Source organism: Octopus sinensis, linkage group LG16, assembly GCF_006345805.1.
Source record: "Octopus sinensis linkage group LG16, ASM634580v1, whole genome shotgun sequence".
Taxonomy (NCBI): Eukaryota; Metazoa; Mollusca; class Cephalopoda; order Octopoda; family Octopodidae; genus Octopus; species Octopus sinensis.
In genome coordinates, this window is record NC_043012.1 from 43,648,930 (window position 1) to 43,658,291 (window position 9,362).

Consider the following 9,362-nt stretch of genomic DNA (forward strand, 5'->3'; position numbering starts at 1 on the left):
GATTTCCTAGCTTCTACGATTATCTCAATTTCATTCATTGTCAATTTGGTATGTTTTTAGCGAAAATCAGAGCGCTATTTAGAACCATAGGATTAATTGATGAGTAGTAGAAATCTATGTCTGTTTGAAGGAACTTATAATTATTCTTATTTTGTATATTGGAGAACTATTTAAGGGCGTCGTGGGTATTTGACCATACTTCTATAGTGATCTTGTTTTGTATAGTAGGAATATATTTATCTAAGCTTAGCTTGCGGATTTACTTACCTCGCATAGATCGGATTTATTAGGGCAGATTAGTCTAACTTACGTGTCTCTTAAGAAATGTTCTTTGTGGTCCTTAATTGTTATGCGGGGTCTGGAAGGTGCGGATGGTTCAGTTTTCTCTTCTAAGTTGTAGTTGGTCATAATCTTTTTGGTGGATAAGTTCATAGATCTTAAAGTCTTATTAGGCACTATTTTGTATATTTTGTTATATCTTTATGCAACAGCCGGTGGTATAAATTAATATCCAACTTATATGAGTTCCTGATTTTGTTGGAGTGTACAATAATTCCCTTTTGCGAATTTAGTTTCAGTAGTAGGTCCTTTAAGCTGGGTGTCGTTTAAATTTTAGGTTCCTAATAGTATCCCATAGTTCGTTCTCAAAGGCGTTTAGGTGTCTGTTTGGTAGGGGTACTTTTCTAGTTTTGAAAATTCTTTCGGTAAAATTGTTGCTGTTGTTGTGATTGGTAGACTCTGTTTGGCTATTTTTAGCGTAGAATAAGGCTTTCCATCATAAGAATAAGGCTTTCCAGTGGCAGACGGAAATTACTATGGTATGTAGAAAGGTATGAGAGAAGATAGAGGGATGGACAAAGTTGGGGTGAGTTGGTAGTTAAGATAGAAGTGGTTAGTTTGATAATGAATATGGGTTGGTATTGGAGGGGAAGTACAATGGTAAGCAAAGGTGTATGAAATTGAATAGAGGGAAGTGAATAGAGAGGAGGAAAGGATTAACAGGTTAGTGTCCAAATGAGTGGGGTAGTATTAAGTGCTTTTGGTTTAGGAGAAATGAAAGGAGACCATCGGGAGGCTATAGACGAATTTGCAAATGTAACAATGAAAAAGAATAGTTTTAATAGGGAGGGTAGTATCAGTTGGGGTAGTAAGCTGCTAAGCTTACCTGTAATACCTTAAGGTGAAATTTGAGTAAGGGTAGTGATAGTTGTGGGATTATATAGATTTAACAGAATGTGCAAGTGATGTGTAGAACCTATGTTTACAACATAGTATTACATCTGATAATATATTAAGTAATGAGGAGTTGTGGTGCCGATCTCAAGATTCTTTAAAAAAACACAACAACCGGAAATTTTGTCAAAATCATGGGTAATCTAACAAAAACATAACACACGGATAATTCGTTGCTAATTCCTCATCAGTTAGCGTCCAGTAGTCTTAGTAGTTTCGCACCGTTATCATATATTTCTTCATTGGAAGCGCCAATACACACTCCCTTTATATGAAGAAAAATCTTTCTGTTTTCCGAGATGACTTACATTAAAACATATTTTCTTTCATTGTTTTAGCGTATTCTTAACTCCTGCTTCGTGAGGGTTACAGATTTGATCTATCTTCCCAGGTCTTTATTACACGACTATGATGTTTGTTATTCACTGTTTGTTGTTGTTTTTGTTATTATTATTATTATCATCATCATCATCATTATTATTATTATTATTATTATTATTATTAATAATAATAATAATAATAATAATAATAATAATAATAATAATATTAATAATAATAATTATAATAATAATAATAATAATATTTGAAGAATAATATTTTTGTAGATATTCCATCCTTCTGTAGATCTCCCATCCTTCTAATAGGTAGTTAGTAGAAAATATCTCATAATAGATAAAAGGAGGGGTTAGGTAGAAAAATCGAATATGAAGAGATATCGGGACAAAAGCAACTAAAATCTACTCTTTTATTGGTTCCTGTATTCGTATCGTGAACAAGTTTGAACATGTAAACATGAAGATCGTAATTCCTACATGGCTTTAGGATTGCAAAATCCAGCAGTTCTTTTAAAAAGTAAAAAGAATTTAGGGAGATATCCTCATTTCAAATTGATTTGTAATTGTATTGAAATACTGAAAAACGTTTAGCAATATAAGCTGAGTTTATTGCAGAAGATATAACTGAATTAAACGTCATTAGTATTTTCCCCAGAATATTACTGATGCAAATGAAGCGAAATTGACTGAACTGAGATTCGAACATTGTCCTCCACCTTCCGTCAACGGTAAGTTATAGATTATTGTATGACAGTTGCCACGAAAATATATATATCTTGTTTTGATATCGCACATATTTGAGTGAAGTGATAATATAAAAACATGTATTTGTTCATATCATAAAATCTGAGACTACATATATTTTTTTATCTGACTGAAGATCAAACAGATTTCCCAACCTCTAGCATCATGTGATAAAACATTTCAATATGACTTCATCTTTTAGTAAACTGTAGCAGCAATATAAATTGATGATAATGTTACCAGAAAAAAAATTTATCTAGATTAATCAAATTATAGAGTAAAACATTTTAAATTAAAATTTAGAATATATATACATACAAACACATACATAAACACATTCACACGCCACGCACATCTGCAAGCACGCACACACACACATATATATATAGGTACATGCATATGTGTTTGTGTGTGCGTGTGTGCATATATATATATATATATATATATATATATATATATATATATATATATATATATACGTTTCAAGTAAAATAAGTATTATATTGATTAACTGTAAAACTATATCCAGCCATATGTCTCTTTGATCTGCTTTGATTGATATGATTATTTACAAGAGTAACTTACATTATAACGCCATACTATTCGCGATAATTTCAAGCACAACAGTAATTGTGTATCACTAAAACATGGATTAATTTTCAAAATATATACAGTAAGAAACGATGTTAATTCATGTCTAATAATTAGCAATTGTTCCAGTAGGGAATTGTTGTCCCATTCGTTCTGTTGAACGAATCGCATGGGAAAGAGTACCTTTTTCTGTTTTATTAAGAGAGACGACATCACGTTTGTTTATAAAAATATTGAACTACACGAAAAAAAAATTAAGATTTCTTCATCAGTAATGATCATGGAATGACAGATAGCATACTGTACCAGTAAAAATTTCGTCTAAAGAAATTCTTAATTGTTTTCATTCCATATCGAAACTATTTTATTTCACTGCTCTTAACACCCAAATAAAACAAAAAAAAACACGTGTAATATCGGACACCATCCCTATAATATTTTTCTGTCTACGCTTATGCATATTCGCTGTGGACGTGAACTTGTGATAATCATATAAAGTGGGTGAAACAAATTGAAAATAATCATATAAAGTGGGTGAAACAATTGAAAATACTCTCTCGCGTGAAAGTACAAATACATTAGCGGACCACGTGAGGTAACAGGTCAAATATCACAACACAGTATTTACATCTGAGTGTAAAATTAAAACATGAAATCATTTCTTTCACTTACTGTTTGCAGTTACTATTTAAAAAGCAAAAACATTGAAAACATTCATTTGATTTGTTTAAAATTCTTCAACTGCCTTCAGAGATTCCTATCAAATAAGGTCAAATAAGGCTCTTTGCACGACATTATCTAATAATAGAGACATTAATATTACATAGCATACAAATATCACACATAGCATATTAATTAATAAGTCTTCGAGAATGGTATATTGTGCTTATAATTTTATACGAAACATTCAAATTTGTATTTCTAAAAATCTTAGAGGAAATTGAGGGCGTATTTTCCATAAAATCAGCCTAGTTTATTATCGGTTCTATTGCATTACTGGAAGTTATTTTATTGAGAGTTATGAGGTAAAATGATATTTTTTTATTATTTTATATGTTTCGGTCATTAGACTGCGGCCATGCTGGAGCACTTCCTTGAAGGTTCCGTGAAATGTGGCTACTAATTAAGAAATGTGAAACAGGATGAGTATACCTGAAAGTACATGAAACGATACTGTAAAGAAAACGCTGGTTAGTGGATGCTATGAAGTCTATTTCCGAAAACCTTTTTATGCTTTTATTGATTCAAGTTGAATGATGCTCGTATATCATTAATAAAAATAGGGTGAATGTTTATTTCGTTTCATCAAAGATTTTTACTATCTCGGTGACCTAAAGCAAAATTTAATTATTATGAAAAATTCTAAGACTAATTGGTAGAATTATACATATCTCTAAACTGAAACTGAATTTGTCGTCGTCTCTGATTTTGAATCCTATTATCTTGAATGAGAACATTAACGCCAATAACACTTTCGCTTTCCTTTATCATTATAGTATATCCTATAATTCCTTTTATTCGATAAATCATTAACTTAATCAATTGAGAAAAATAATAGAGTTACTGCGGCTAATGCTACAAAGACATTTCCTCAATATAATTGTTAGTAAACTCAATAATTGTATTTAAGTTTCAATTTAGAAACATCAAAGTTACTCCAACTCTTAATGGTATTTTTTTATCAGATTTTATAGAAAACATTAAAATTTTGATATTTCCCTCTTTGAAACGTACACGCTCGCACATAAATGCCCACAAACTCTCACTAAATCATTCACTTTCTCATTCTTGATGTCTTTGTCTCTAATTTGATTATTATTTGGTTTAATGACTTCGTACCATATTTAAATCATTGCTCTTAAAATGGGACTCTCTAAGATATATTTAATTGATTTCTAAATAAAATTATTCCATTCTACTCAATTGTTTTGTTTCTTACTTGCTTCGTTCCAAGGCAATTGAGTTACTTTATACAATTGAACAAAGCATTCTGTACAAACCACATATATTACATTTAAAATAGACATATTCTTATTATTAAATACCAGTCATGAATTTACAATTCTGTAAACTCTTTTCGACTTTGAGATGATATGGTAGGCATTCAATAATGATAGTATTTTCAGTTTTGTCCCGGCATTTCACGAGAATTATACTACATTCATAATAGATCTTGTACTACATTTCTGAACCCATAACTTTCACTGGCTTGATCTCATAGATAATTGACAGTTCTTCCAATGATCTTAGTATAAATTTTTCTAAGGTCATTTAAAGAATTTACACAAAGTTTTCAAATAATCAACATGTTCTCCAGACTACCAATGAAATATCAGATCATCACTTCTTTTGTAATTATATAGATTCTACAACTTAGTTTCCAATTGATCTTCTGCAGAATTTATGATAGTTCTTTCTTTCCAAAAGGTGTTGACGATGTGTTGTTTCAAGAGAGATTTCTGTTTCCTTTGAGGAGTGTGCAGTATATCTGAGTTTGTTGATGTTGAATATGGTTGCTCACAAGCATTCACGTACATGCGCGCACACACAATTACACACTCTTAGTATAAAATCCGGAATCCAAAATACTGGTGCGTGTGTCCGTCAAATATAATACTTAAGTTTTTAATAATAAATTTAAAGGAGAGTTTGTATTGTGGCAGTACTTTTGGATAGCGTCAAAACTGAAAATAGAAAAACTGAATACCTGCATCTGAAACATCTGTTACTTTCCGCCCATTCACAGTCAGCTGACTTATAAACACTGAACAAAGGTTCCTTTAAATTTATCATATACTTTCTCTAGCATACAGGGCAAGTAAAGGTAGAATCGTATAGCAGAAATTTACTGACAAGCAGACATATAGATATACCATCTTATTATTTTTAGATGTACAACAAATGAAAACAATTTCAGGTGGAGATTTTCAAACTATTTAACTTAATTCGAGAACTTGAGATCCATTATTAAATTTCAAAATAATCTTTAAGGACAACCACTTGTTAGATAATCTCGTATATCATAACGGTTAGTCTACTTTAATCCATAAGGAGCATAGGGACGGTTTCCTGGTCTATGGTATATATATATATATATATATATATATATATATATATATATATATATTATATATATATATATATTATATATATATATATCACAGGACGCCATTCTGTCGCAAACTTACTTACACATGGCTAGCCAATTTAGCGGCATTACTTTTGTCGATGTAACGGAACGAAAATAGGTGGTTTGCATAATTTTTTTAAAAATCGCCTTCGTGAATCCCGATGTAATTCTTTTCCACTTGTTAAAGTGAAGCGTTGCTGTTATTTCTGCCTCGTAAACGACTCGCCACGTAGAATGTTTGAAGACAAACTCTATACCATAAACAATCTAGTGGAGAAAAGTGGAAAAATTCAAGCCATATATTAGTGGATCTAGGAAATTCAACTTATGCGTAACAGGAAGATCACGTATTGGTTTTAGATCCAAGAATTACACCACACTGCTTAATTTCAGATTTGAAATGTTTAGTAGATGCAAACACGTGCACAGGTTTCTTTTGTCGAACTGGAGAACAACACCTGCTCCGGATTGAGTAGCTGTCTCGCAGACTTTGGCATCTTTTTTGTTCTGTACCAGCTGCATTAATTATGGTTTCTGCAATCAAGGAGGACAGGTGTGTTGGTTTTCTTTTCTTTTGTTTCTTCTCATTCCATGTATAGCATCAAACTTCTTCGTGTTTTTTCTTCTCATTTTTTTTCATTTTTTCACAGTCCAGAGTCCTGATTTTTAAAATAGATCTAACATGAACAGAACCATGGCGTGTTTCATAAAACTGGCAATTTAAAGTATCGTAAAGGCAAAAACTTTTAGTAATGCTTTCCTAAATGAGTATTAAATTTATTTATATATATATATATATATATGTGTGTGTGTGTGTGTGTGTGTGTGTGTGTGTGTGTGTGTGTGTGTAGGTGCAGGCGTGGCTGGGTGATAATAGGTTTTCTTCCCAATGATATGCGTGTGTGTGTGTGTATGTGTGTCCGTGTTTGTCCCCAACCACCGCATGACAACCGGTGTTTGGTGTATTTACGTCCTCGTAACATAAAGTTCCGGTAGAAGAAACCGATAAAATAAGTACTGGTGTCGGTTTGATCGAAATATTCTTCAGAAGCGGTGCCCCACCAAGGCCGCAGCCCAATGACTAAAACAAGTAAAAGATAATAAAATATATAAACAGATTTGCGAATGAGATTTAAACAATCTATTTAAATGTTGTATTGAAATATACACGATATAACAGAGCGCTCAACATAAAGGAATGAATAGGTTTTCAGCCGAATCCATGGAAGAGAATGTAACAATCCGTCATGAAACGCTGTTTAAAGATAACCCAGTAAGCGTCTGGAGTTTCGAAATATTTTATTGAAATTTTGACTCTTAGAAACTGTACAATTGGTTTTGCAGGCTTGTTTTGCATGTCTAAACAATTCTTGCTGTTGCAGATAATTTACCAAAGAATGTCTCTGATATGCGTGTTACCTTTTATCTTTTTATAAAAGCTACTTTCTTTGTACTACTACTACTACTACTATACTACTACTACTACTACTACTACTACTACTACTACTACTACTTAGTTGTGGCAGCAGTAGTAACAGCAGCAGCAGCAGCAGCAGTAGAAGTAGTAGTAGTAGTAGTAGTAGTAGATGAACAAAGAAAGTCTAAATATCTCTGAACAATAGGAGATAATAAAGATTGCTCTGACTTTTACTGAATGATAAAAAAAGTTTGTTTTCCGTTATTTTCTTATAACAATTTAAATGGCCATTTTGCTTTCTTATTTGCAATGTTTATCTTTCAGTGTATTAATATATGAAATTGTAAATAATTCTAGGTACAACCTAACTATACATAAACAACTCAAAGTCTGCACTGTCTATCTGTACATATACTTCCACATATTTTGTAATCTGTGCGTGTTTAGTTTGGCCAAGATGGTTGTGCTATAACCCCTGTTGTTGTTAGTTAGAAACGCCACCGATTTATAAAAATATCCATATTATTTTCCTTATAGTTTACAGAAGGATAGCCTAAGAAATTTCTGTGTTACCTCATAGGAGTCTAAGGGAAAATGTTATGTTCAGTGTTCAAGCGTTAAAATACTCACTTACACACTGTTACAAATGTAAATGATCAATTTTACTGATTGGAATAAATTATATGAATATTATCGTTGATAATTAGTGTGGCAATGGAATGAACCAGCTTTCATTGTAACAGACGTCTAAAGAACTATAATCCATTTTATGTCTTACTACAATTCATTTCATATTTCATATTATATATGACAATGGACAACGAGTAAAGAAGGAAATTTTGCATCGTCACTAGTCGTGAAAAGTGGGGAGGAAAGGGATAAAGTAGCTTGAAATGTACATTGACTGGACACTGACAGGATTGTCATGGTGAGAGTGCCTTAGCTCATATATTTTTTCTGTGAAGAATGAATTGGGGTTAAACAAATACCCGTTTTGCTTTTGTCTTGTTACAAATTCAAAGAGATATTGCTAGCAGTAAGGTATCTGCCAATAATTACTATTTGTTAATAGAACGGGATACTTAGAATATTTTTTATTCTTTTTTCTTTCAAAAACACATAGACTGTAAACACACGTGGAAATCAAACGGACTAATTAAATTACTAATATCTATAACTATCTATAACTCGCACAAAATTACTATTCTTTAAATATTATTTCAGGATTCTCAAAACTCAGTAATACTGGATTGGGTTTGGAATTTGCAAGGAAAGATTCCATTGCATTATATTCCGAAATCAGTTAGTATTCAACGAGTTAACATTGACTAATTAACAGTTCAAAGGTTACAATCACTGAGTTTTAAATTTTGAGAACGATAAAAGTGTAAGACTTAAGAATGTTGTTTAGCTTCCATCACATTCAAGCAAATGCATTTTAAACAAAATCTTCTATTGAAGTTACCTCCAAATATATGCCGTTTCCCTCCTGAACATAACTAACCATAGATCCGACGGTCATTCGTAAATCATGCTAAAGATTATATTTAAAACATGCATCAAATAAAAGCCTTCATTACCCATTTGCCCTTTAACAGAGTTGGAATGCACCATATAAGACGTATATCACACATCTCGATTTAATTTTACTATGACCCTTACATGCTGTTGACTTTCTAAGTACAACTTCTATTTATCTGAAATGAAGAGAAGTAATATGTGTATGTATAGGTGCGTGTGTTCGTGCGTGTAAGTGAGAGACAACAGTCAACAAGTTAGAATGAACGAGGTTACAAAGAGCACCTTGGCAATATTTACATTTCTTCATCAATTAAAAGGTCATACTAACAAGGAAGATATTGATCTTTTTACCTTCCAAGGCAGGCATTTTCACGCCTACAACAAATATTTA